Source organism: Pelecanus crispus, chromosome 6, assembly GCF_030463565.1.
Source record: "Pelecanus crispus isolate bPelCri1 chromosome 6, bPelCri1.pri, whole genome shotgun sequence".
NCBI classification, from domain to species: Eukaryota; Metazoa; Chordata; class Aves; order Pelecaniformes; family Pelecanidae; genus Pelecanus; species Pelecanus crispus.
This window is the reverse complement of record NC_134648.1, coordinates 74,766,097-74,778,822: the sequence shown is the minus strand read 5'-3', so window position 1 is coordinate 74,778,822 and position 12,726 is coordinate 74,766,097.

The window sequence follows — 12,726 nt, the reverse complement described above, 5'->3', positions numbered from 1 at the left end:
TGTAAGCTCAGTAATGCATGTGCCCCCTTTATTATTTTATTTTTCTGCCCTTACTTGAGAAAAATAAACATATGCAGGGGACAACTCAGTTTAACACTAAACAAAGGTTTTTTTCCATTAGTATTTAGAGGACTTTAAAACACTTGATGTGTTGAGGAGGAATGGTCTAGGGACTTCCATTAATTCATTTGACAAGAACTTATTTGATGAATGTTGCAGTTTTACTTTTATCCTGTGTTGTTTTAAGGAGGCATGTAAGAAAAAAAAAAAAAATCAATGGATTTCCCCATTTTTCTACTCCATGCAACAAACTGCCTCTGGTGCGAGAGAGGCTGGAGGAGCCTCTGGAAGCACACTGACACCTCCCCATCTGTTTCTTTTCTGTCCAGCCCTCCGCAGCCTCCGTACGTACAGAGCCTGACAGCTGACATTTCAGCCCAGCATTGATTTTTCTCTTCAGACTTGAATAACTGTGACCAAACACACAACATACTTTGTTTTAGCTGATCCTACCTCATTAGCTGTTGCTAACACACACCTATGGCACAGGGATCTCTTGGGTCAAAGCCCTCTGTTTACTCAGCAGAACAGTGCTTACAGACTTACATTGCTGGAGTCCACCCAGCACCTGATGGGGTAGAGTATCTCAGAATGAGCAGAACCATCAGTGTCACCTAACATAATCGTAACTCAAAGTCTTCTACTAGAAGAGGCCCAGTGCTGACATCAGAACAAGCCTGGCTATTTTTATTTGATGGAACTCTTGAATGTGCAGCTTTCACTGCAAACAGCTGCATCATGGAGTTGTCTTCTAGCTCTAGCCTGGACCTCACCAGGTGCTATGCTCAAGTCTTCACCAGAACCTGGTTCTCTTCAGCTTTCCTCAGCTGAATGCACTCACTGGCTCTGTACTTAAGTTTCAAAGCCAGCCCTCCAGTGCCCCTTCTCTTTTCCAGACGTTAGAGCTCTCACAGTCTTGCCCATTGCCCCATCTGAGCTCAGTGCAGAGGCAAGATGTTCTCATTTACACCTGACACCTTTGGCAGTAGGTACTGGCATAAGTTGATAGGTATGTCACTGATTCTGAAATGATTATTCTTGACCTTAGATTGCCCAGGTAAAAATGCACAGCTTGATAAGGTCAGTCAAGAAGCCTGTTTGCTATTTCATACCTCAATTTCCTGTTCAACAGCAAAACTGCTCTTGAGTTTTCCTTAGCATTGGGTCCCAGCTATGTCCATGAGGATCTGCCATCTCACACGTTTTCTTTTGTCTTAAAATCTCATGTTTTCTTTTTTTCTCTGATGTTTTAAATCACTGTTTAAATCACTGTTCCCTAAAATAATCAGGAAGAGAGTTTGGCAGAGCTTTCAGACCCCTTTGTCAGGCAGGCCCTCATACCACCCACAGATGAATGACTGTAGCATTTTGTCATCAACTCCTTGAAGTTTCAACCAAGTTGAAGATAAAATGCCAGCTGGAAAGGCTGACAATCCAAGAAATCACATAAAGGCATTCCGAGGTCAGTACAGAGAACAGGCAGTATAAAAACATAGAGTACATTGTACATAGTTCCATTTCTTTGCTATTTAAAGCCTAGAATAGCCCATCTCCATGAACATATTGGGTGTTGGGCTTGGTAATGGTATATATACCTCACCGTTGTTTAAAAGAGTTGTACAAGCCCCCACAAAGAGTTTGCTGAGGCCGCAGAGCAATCTTCCTCTCCAGGTTCTTCAGTGCTGAGGGATTTTTTTTGGCTTCTCTCTCTTCTGAGTTCAATATCCTAGCAAAGGACACCGATGGGAATGTCCACTGCGTAGTTAGCAGTATTTAATTTCATACACCATTCACAAGGTACTGAAGTCAGCAGGCCAAGTAAAGCTGGTGAGACAGAAGGATGTGTGGGTAAGGACAGAGAGGGGTGCACAGAGTCAGCCACGCCAGCGTGGTAAGCATTTTTGGTTTGGTACAGCAGGCACTGCCATCAGCCTCCTTCTTCTGGCTGCATCATACAGCTGTCAGTCATCTCACACAAAGAAAGAAGGAAAAAAAAATGATGTGCAAAAATATATGTGGTCTGAGCATTGGTACTTCTTAAGGGTCTCCCCGTTTACATTATTCTGACATCATACCTCTTATTTTGTTTCAAAGCAGTAAGTGAAAAAGACAAACAATATGTTTCTGTAGTATTACTTCCCTGAAATCGCTGTATGCTTCTCTCCCATCCTAAAGAACAGAAGATGGGACATTTCCAGACTTAATGAAGGTTTAAAGTTTGGAGTACATGGTTGCCTTTGGCCAGAAAGAAAGAGAAATGACACCCTTGTCACACCAGTCCCACTGTTGCAGAGCGGTTATACATTCACCTGTTGTTTGTGGCCAAAAAAAAAAAGGAAGATGGATGTGTGGCCAAACAGTAAGACTACATTTTTTTTGGGCTGCCAATGTACCAAGCCAGGTATCTGAGTAGGAAGCAAGACTGGAAATATTTGTTGAAGAAACAACAAAGAAGAAACAATTTGCAAACTAGCTTTACTAAAACCTTGAGGTATGAAGCATGTGATAGAATCTAAAGGCCTCTAGTTACGAATTATGTGGAAAGGGATCGAAGAGGATATCATGTACAGAAGGGAGGGGTGGATAGTACTTCATATTAAGGACAGCATCACTATTTTCAGTAGAATTGCTGATTATGAGACCCAAGAGATAAAGTCAGTAGATATCATCGAGGTCTTACATGAGAGACCCGACCTTGTAGATCCTGCTATGACAGGTGAAGATTCATTGCTCATCAGAAATTTGTGGTTGTTTTAAAATCACTTATAAACTGATGATGCGTTATATTATTGGAAGCAGGATGAAGCAATATATCCTCACTATAGGAGGTATTATGACCTTGTTTCATTCTAACATGACCACTCAGAAACTCACAGAGTCAGAGATCAGGAATGCAAATGGCATGTGCAGAATGGACGTTTAGGTCCTGAACACAGCGATGGCAAAGCTGGGAAACTCCGACACAAAAAGGGCAATTTTATCGTTGTGTGTACAGGGAGCAGATCAGTGAGGAGGAGCAATGTCTGTGCTTTCAAAGGCTGATGAAAATCTAATGAGAGTATAAAAAATACAGAAAAGTCCTGTCTTGTTGATGAACTACCCTACAGTGAGAGATTCCTTTTTTTTTTTTTTTCAAACACAGAAATGACAACAGTAATAAGTCATCATTTACACTAGTAAAGGTATCCAGTACTGAGAAGGTTTGACAGTTACAGGAAAAGACACTGCAAGAACTAGTGGCAGGGCATCAATATTCACCAAATACAGACAACTTGTGATTGGGAAGAATTGGCCACAAGAACTGTTTATCTGGGAAGAAAATGTGAAGAGAAATATGGAGTAAATGCAGGCTTATCCCAAAGCATATGGAAAAGCTTTCCTCAGTCTCAGCTGTGTCTGCTTTGCTTGCATCTAATTACACCTGCAGTATTATGGCCATGGCGATGGAAATCGCTCACGAGCTCCGGCTTGCAGCGCTCACACGTGCTGTGCAAGCTGCTCTCACTTGTAGGAATAGGTGAAAACCTGTTACCTGAGAATTTTCACTTTACGTATTTACGTCCTTAACTCATTAAAATGTAATTGTATTTCAAAAGTGCTTTCTCATTGTGGAATCAAATGAGCATGATTGTAATAGTATATATTTTTTTCATTTGGAATATACACAACAGCTAATTAGCCTACTAATGGGATCTTTGTACTCAGAATCAGTGCTACATTATGCTACACTCCGCGAGCACCTACAAATGCATTTTTAATTTCTTAGAGGCAGCCTGCGACCTGCTTGGCACTGGCCGTAGCTGCTGCGGTGCCGGCAGCCAGCCGCGGAGCCAAGCGGGTGGGCAGCCGAGAGCCCCTCCGTCCTGCGAAGCTGCAGCCAGAGGCATCTCACGGCACACAAGCCTATCTGCAGCACCAGCCCTTCCACTGCTAATTGAGAACTGGCATTAAATAAAGTTAATTGGCGTGTGCCCCTCCTCGCTCTATTATTTTGGCATAATTAGGCAATGTAAGCTGTTGCTTTCTCAAAACATAAATGTGCATAGCAACAACCAGAAAAGGTTATATTTTCTTCCTCACAAGAAAATAACTCATTAATGCAAATTTGTTTGGCATCTGTGGTTTAGCTTGCCATAGGCAAAAGAAAGGAGTCAGGTTCAATCTAAGTTTAATTGCTACAAGTGCTATTCTGAGACCTCATGAAAACAAGGTGATTCATACACGCTATTAAGCTTTCCAAGTGATCGCAACCCTAAGTATGTGAAGTAGATACAAAAAGGATAAACAGAAAGTTTAAAAACAAATACAGCCTTAGTTATAAGAGAATAACCCCAAAGCAATTCCGTTGATTTTGTAAGGTAAATGAGGTCAGGTTTTAGCCCCACTTTATTTACAGCAGAGACTCCCACCGTCTCCCAGACCCAGCCACCCTGCCCAGCTCGCCTCAGCGCCGCTCCGGGACCGGGTCCTGATGGGTGGCGTGTGGCGGGGCGGGAGCGGAGGGCACTGGGTGGGCAGGAATGGGCTTCCCTTGGGCGCAAGGGTACGTCTTCACCTTTAAGAGTTGAAAGGGAGAAAGGAAGAACAGAGAGGAAAATGGAAGGGAAAAAAAAAAGAAAAAAGATAGAAAAGGAATGTCAGAGATGGAAATACAGAAAGACAAGGAAAGCAAGGAAGACAAAGAAAGCAAAAGTAATAGAGAAAAAAGAAAGAGCAAGTAAGAAACGCTTCCAAAAACACAGATGGAACTGGACATAAACCAGAAAGAAAGAAAAGCTATTTAGTTATATAAATTTTTAAGCGAAACTCACCCCGACCTCAGATAACAAGAAACAGTCCAAGCCAAATAATGGAAAATCAATGGGGGTAAAAGAAGAACCCAGGAGCGAGTCTGCAGAAAGTGTTCCTTGAAATAAAAGAAGCAATAAAGAGCTGAAGTCACCTTTGCTTAGAAATGGGTGTGAAAAATTGAAAGAAATGATAGATGCTTTTTCTTGGCATGTATTGTGCAAAAAGGAAGGTTTTTTCCTCCTATATCAGTAGTAAGAGAGAAGTTTTTCCTTTCTTGGGCAAGGGAACATCTAGAAAACTTCTATGACAAGTTATTTTTGTAACATGTATGTATTGGTTCAAGTGAACAATATAAAAAAAAGGTTAAAACCTGATAGAACAAATAAGCACAGTAAAGGATATAGCTCTGATTAGCTATAGGGGTTGCTAGAAATATAGATACTAAAAATGAGAATTTTACTACCCAAATAATCCATACATCTCAAATTTGCCTTCACTTCAACTGATAATAAAACCTGGAGAGTTAAATTCTGACAAATGCCACGGAGATGTGATTTGCCATTAAAAAATATCTTCTTGCTCAAAAATATTTTGAGTTATCATTTTTACTGCCTATTATATTCTACAATAATATTGAACAAAACGTAATTTGAAATGAAAAGACTGAAACATTTCTTTCCAAAACCTTGAAAGAGGATGTTTCACCAGCATCTGAACGCTTGCCATCATACTTTTGTGTCGTTTTTCAGAAACCAAAACTTGGTGCAATGAACATTATTTCACCAGGGCTTTTTATTTTATTTTATTTCCATCTTATTTTTCAAAGGATGCATGTGGATGCTGGAAAAACAGCATAAAGGAATTTTTGTTTTGTTTTGTTTTGTTTTGTTTTTTTCCCAACAGAAGGCTCAGAAGTGACTTTTTGCAGTCCTTACAGTAAGAAAAGGTGATTATTCTCTCCGTCACCAGAATGTTTGGTCATTGGGGATTGCTTCCACGACAGAAGTTCAGCCTTGACTTCACTTCTGGAGTACTGCATCTTAAATTGCAAGAGACAGCAAAGACAAGAACTGTCTCAGTTGCCTCCTTCTTTTTGTGTTCTTACAGAGACTTTCTCCAAAAGCAGCAACATGACTGAAAACAGAGTCCAGGGAGGGGATGAAGAAGAGCCCCAAGGAGTTTTAGGTAAGATGCCGTTCCTCTTATACCTCGTCCCAGGACTGGGAGAATCGCCCCAGCCCCCTGCCTGTCCCTGCTGCCCGGGCCAGGAGCCCCCATGGCCACCAGCCCCAGCCCTGGGGCTGCAGCTTGTCCCGGCGTGGGAGGTGGCGGGTTGCCGGGGCAGGGGTGTGCTGCTGCTGAAGCCGCACGTTTCAGGGGCTGCAGGCAGGTTAGGAATTTGCTCTGGGTGAAAAAGTAGTAGGAACAGCAAAAGTAATAAAGAGATGAAGAAGGACCAGTGAATGTAAAATATGAAATAAGACGGTTTGACAGCTGTAGTTTGAAAATGTGAAGACATGTTGTGGAAAAATAGAAAACACTTTACAACAATTTCAGGGAGAAGGTTTTCCTGGTTATTTCTTGGGTTTTTTTTCAAAAGTTATTACATTATATATACATTATACGTACAAAGCAAGAGAGCTGGGCAACGTTCAGTAGGTAATAAAGTACACCACAGAGTCTTCATACTGTATATGAACAGTAGAAATTAATGTAAGACAGAGAAAAAGAACACGCTTGCACTAGTTGAGAACTTAAACACATTTTGAAGTTAGAGTTCCTGGGCTGTTTTCATACTGCTTGAATTTTCCTATGGTTACAGTAGCTATAAATCTACAAAAAGAAAACTAAAGTAAAACCTTTAAATTATGATCAAGGGCAAATGATCATTTTTTTTAAGAGTGGCATTACAGAAAAACATGGAGTAGGAAACAGTACTGCTCATTTTGGTCAAATGTGAACCAAGGGTTTGGCAGAGATGCGCAGTGCATGGATTGGAAAGCGTGTCCACCAGCCGCCGCTGCTGGTACTCTGCAGATGTGCGTTGGTCGGGGACACTACCTGGCAGAAGGCTGTGGTCAGCTTTCATCACGGAATGCGTGCAAACAGCCTCACGAGGAGTCCTGACAACAGACGACTGCAGACACGAACACCTGGAGCCTTTCAAAGTCACCAGCTACTGAGCTGCTGTGGAGCAAGCAAGCAAAATAACATAAAACCCCTCCCACAGCTGGAGTACACAGCTTTGTTATGAAATGGGAATACAAATGAATTGGGCTCCTAAATGAGTCCATTTGCTCAGACTTGTAGGAGGGCTGATTTGAAAGCAGCTCTCCGTTTCAGGAGCGGCCTTTGGGTTCCTGCAGGACGCTGCCCACGCTCGCCGGCAGCGCGGCGCAGCAGGAGAGGCTGCCCCTTGCAGAGCACTTGGTCTGGAGGAGAGGCTTGCACCTCCGTGGGGGTTTCCTTCAGATCAGCTGTAGTCTGACCCCATTCAGGAATGGAGCGTGCTGCCTGGCTTAGGGTTAATTTTTATTGCATTAGCTTCCAAGAAGTTAGAAAGATATGATAAGAAAACAGTATAATTCACTTCTCCAGTTTAAAGTACTGTTTCATTGTGAAGTGTAAATCTCTTATATTACAAATTAAAACTGAGACAGACAATGTTTGAATGTTGATTAGTCATAATAAAATCTTCTGAATCATCTGAGTTACATTTCCTTGAGATGCTAATTTTAAAAACTTCTGAAAGTATTTTAAATAGATTGAGACTGGAATCTTTTTCAGATGTCACAACTTTTTTACAATACAGAGAACAAAAATCCATCGAAATACCTATAACCGTATCAGTGCACAGGCAAGGTCTGTAGACTGCAAAGTGTGAGAGGTGAAACCAGCACTGTAGCTTGCTCTGGTGTTGTTACTGTGATAAGGCGCTGACCATGCTTGCAATCTCATGTACCAGTTGAACGTGCGCTTGGGTTGCACGGGTACCAACTCCGCACCTTAATGCATCCTGTTCCTTGCAGTTCACAGTGCTGCATTTGTAATCTGTTCTTTTAAATTACAAAAACATTACTCTGGTCCTTTGTATAGTGACCTTGAAGCTACATCAAAGTCATGCTAATCTATATCATGGATCACTAATTTAGATCTTTGAAAGTTTTCTGGCACACCACTATCAAAGAGTTAATTTGTGCTATGACCTGCCTTCTACATGTTGAATCGTAGTTAACGCTTCGATGAAACTGCCTTCCTCTTCACCCCACCTCCTGAAGGGATAAGGAAAATCAAACAAATCAGAAGCAAAAACCTGGTTTTGTGGATGAAAGGGAAGGAGCATCTCCTGGGTGCAGGGTGCCTTCCTGCGGGCAGAAGCGAGAGATGCCGCCCTGTGCTCCTGGCTTGTCAGGCACGCCGGCTCCAAGCTGCCTCAGTCTTCACCATCTTCACACCTGCTCCGGGGGCCCCCTCGCAGCCCCCAGCCCTCGTTACAGGTGGGTGTGGAGTTTAGCTGGCACCCGGGACCTGATGTGTGCACGGAAATGTAAAAATGACCAATTTTCATTGTCACAAACCAAAATCAATTCTGAATGGTACTCCTAACAGGTTTGGCACTCATGGTTGATGCCAAGAGAGAAAGGAGAGAAGAGACATCAGAGAACAGGAGCCGTGGCTCTGTAAGTCAAAAGCAGTCTAAGAAAATCTTTGGTGCATAGCGCTGCCTCCATATGACAGAGAGAAACTGCAGCACAGAGGTGTAAAATGAAGGCCTTTGACACAATGTTTAAAGAAAAATGTACAGAACTTACCATATTTGTATCCTTAATATTACATAATTTTCTTTTAAAAGCATGTAGATTTAATGCTGCAAGGAGGCATTTGTTCAATAGCAGGAAGGTTTGCAATGCCATCCTGAGTGCCTTTACTTCCCTTGGCACAAGTCTTTCTCCCCAGACAGAGATCTCTGCAGGACAAGCACTGTTGAATCCCTTTACATGAGATTTTTTTTCCTAATTTTTTGTCATAGAATCATAGAATCCTAGAATCGTTTAGGTTGGAAAAGCCCTTTAAGATCATCCAGTCCAACCATTAACCTACACTACCAAGCCCACACTAAACCAATCAAGGGTAGACCAGACTGAACCATGTCCCCAAGTGCCACCTCTGCCCGTTTTTTGAACACTTCCAGGGATGGGGACTCCCCCACCTCTCTGGGCAGCCTGTTCCAATGCTTGACTACCCTTATGGTGAAGAAATTTTTCCTAATTTCCAACCTAAACCTGCCCTGGCGCAGCTTAAGCCCATTTCCTCTCGTCTTGTCTTCACCCTCTGCTTTCTTCAGCACTGTCTCTGGCGATGGCCCACGGGGCCATACCTCCTTCTTCAACTGGAACATACCCTTCACCCCAGTCAGTTTTTCTCCACCTTCTCCAGTGGCATGCAGCCTGCCCAGGTCGTTAGCAAACTTCTCTGCTTGAGACAACTACTTCAGGGCACTCAAGACCATTTCCAAGAAAGCTTGTCCAATTTCCAAAACTATACTAATTTCTCTAAAAGGCATTGCCTGTGCCTAGACCTCTGCAAATACCCTTAGTTCAACATGCTTACAACAAACCACCACTGTGAAGTGTGATGCTGAGATATTACTACTGAACCAGCTCCAAAAGACAGTAAAATGTTGTTGATGGAAAGCCTGATCAATCTGAGACATAATTTCTTACTCAACCACCTGGCAGGCAGCTATCTGCATGTAAAAAATAATGAACACTTTCCCAGTCATTGCCCATTATCTGCAGCATCAGTAGCTAGTGCTTTTTTCAAAGAGCCTAGGTTAGCGTCGGGGCTCTGCTGCACAGCTGTTCTGCTAGTCCAGGACCAGCTGTGACTAGCTGACACTTCCACCAAGCGAGACAGCTTCAATCACATCCTCTAGAACCTCTGCTCTGTATTCAGCTTTTGTGAACAAAAAAAAAAAAAATCAAAAAAGAGTCGATGCAACTTTGACCAATGCTGATGAAAAAAACACTTACTTGAGAAAAATTTTCAATGAAGCTGCAGTAATGACTGCTCAACCTGATCTGAAGTCCTGCGCTGAGTGCATGTGAGCAGATGCAGGTCAGTGCAAGCTTCGTTGCCCTTTTTTGAACTGCCTCCAAATGAAGCAGCCCCAGTCAGAATTGGTATAAATGCACCGATATGATTTTGTGCCTCAGATAACACGCTGCGAAGTCTTATGACACCTACGCTGTAGTAGCACGTACCACCCTGGCGAAAAATGCATTGAGGCAGAAGTACCTGCAAATTCTATGTGATAAATTCCTTTTGCTCCTAGTCATTTTCCTTTAAAAAACCAAAAAGCATACAGACTGCAGATTGTGCTTCAGCCTGTACAGACTTTAAACTAGCTCTCTCTCGTTTTTGGACTGATGCATACCATGGCTGTCCAACAGCATTACTCTAAAACTGGGAGTAATAAAAATTCTATTTTTCCATAGAATGAGAAAGGGGATTGATCTTCTGCTTTGAAAATACTGATTTATGTTATCCCTTTCCCAGTCTTCTGGAATGTGACCAAATTCTTGAACGGTGAGATGACTTTGTGAAGCCAGCAATGAAATCCATTCTGCTGACCTTGAATAATTCTGGAGTGATAAATTCCAGTACTGCATCGCTTGTCAGGCATCTGTCCGTCTGTCATTATAGCCCTTCTCTGTAGGGCCGTTAGTATAACTGGGCATACTTGATATAACCACAGAGGCAGCCTGTTTCTTAATTCAAAAAATGTCCTCCCAGACATGTTATATGTCAGCATCGTGGAAAGTTCCTTGTTGTCAGCTGGGGGATGTAATGGCCATAGACGTCCACCTAGAACTTCATGAGGCATTAGAAACTGAGTGAGGCAGATGGTCAAAAATTCACCATAATGTCCCATAATAAAATCTGAAAGGGACTGTCAAAAGAACTTCATGTCTTCCTTTTAATATAAATACTTCAAGTCAAGCTTTTACTTACAGATCTGATGGGAAATTCTGTTTCTTATCATATTTTTTCTTTATGTTTTGAGTACCTAATGTAAACATAAGATGGGTAGCAAAGGCAGGAGAAAATGAATACAGAGAGCAGAAAATACAAATGTGGAAGAATACAGACAGGTAGGTCTCTGAGAAAACTTTATGGTAAATCACGCACATTATGATGTGCATATTCAGGGTTTTGAGATATCTCATCCGTAAAAAGCAAGCGCATATGGTATCTCAGCGTTATGTAAAGAATGAACTTTGGATGCAGTGATCCTGGGCACACTCGCTGAGCACTGAGGATGGAGGCAGAGCAAAGTCGAGAGAAGTTGTCTCATCATCTGCATCAGCATGATGGGAACAGACAGCAATGTCATACTGGGACAAATATGACAAAAAAAGTAGATTTTAAGACATAAAATGAGCATTTTACAAGTAGCAGGACAGTTACACATGAGGATGTTATATTTTTGGATTCCTAAAAAGGAGGTTAATATTTGCAAATGTGAAGTCCTAAGTTCTTGATAAATACACAGAAATAGTGGGTGTATCCGCACTCTTTCACTCACTTTTCCTGATGCTTTCCTTTGATAGAATCTTTAATATTAAGGGTTTTTCTCAAGAAGGAACAGAATGGAAAGCACAGCTTTTTGAGCTTTTTGTCTATATTTTAGGATGCCAACTTTGGCTGATGTTCAGTACCCCTTCCCTCCCCTTCCCTTCCCTTCCTGCAGACATTACAACTACTGATTTAACTTTTTTTTTTTTTTTTTTTTTTTGGTAAAATTAGTCACTTCAGACTTTTGGGAAACTCCATAAACAGGGGAATTAGGAAGGAATTACCTTTTCTGTAAACACAACCTGCACACCAGGAGCGTGAGTCTGGCCCAGGGATGCAGCCCAGGGGCTGCGGGTCTGCCAGGGCAGGGGTGGCCACAGCAGAGGACATTAAACCAGCTTTGGAAGATTAACCCTGCACTTCTTGTGCTCCCTTGAAAATCAGGCTGATGCAAAGTGTCAGGGTTTAGCTCCAGAAACACAATTAGCAGTGAAAACAGGACTTTCAACAAATGGCATTATGTTGGATTAAGGAGGGATTACTGCCTTGTATCTAACAGCTCTCAAGAAAATAACTTTACAAAAAATAAAAAAGCAAAGAAATTAACTTGTTTTCCACTGGAAGTAGATTTGTTTGCCTTCACTGCCATCTGCCAACTCTTGCGTATTTTATAAACAAGAAGACTAAACCAATAATACAAATCACTATGGAAAACCTTGACTGTGAAACTCATTCTTCAGGCCTGGTCATGAAATGGGCTGATGGTCCAAGAGCTTCCAGCATCTGTTACTTTCTGTTGGGCTTGATAAACCTCCACTTTGCAATTTGATTTAGTTCTCTCCTCAGCTCTCCGTAGGGCAGAGCAGTGACCACAGGGTCACTGATGTATCAAACCAGAAGGCATCCCGGGCCGTGGGAGTCGGACACCGCAGCTGTGGGCAGTGCAAAGCTCCCCGTGGCTTGCGCTGCCCACTTGCCCAGCTCTGCAGAAGAGCAGCTCCTCCTGCTGATGTCTGGTCCGTGCTCAGGTCATCCCACCCCATCAAAAGCCAAGGCTGGGGAAAGGGAGTTGTGCACCTCATGACTCTGGCTGGGTTTGCTCTCTCCTACCAGCCCTGTCTCTGTCCTTCATCCCTTTCACAATTATTTGAAGTCATCGTCTCGGTGATCCTGGGGAACACTCCTTGGTCTGTGCATTATTTATCAGCTGACCCTGCGGGCTGTGGGATCTGGCTGGCTGGTAGCGCTGCAGGCTGAGACAGCAGCCTCTGCTCATGCCCTGGCTCTGCACCCCTC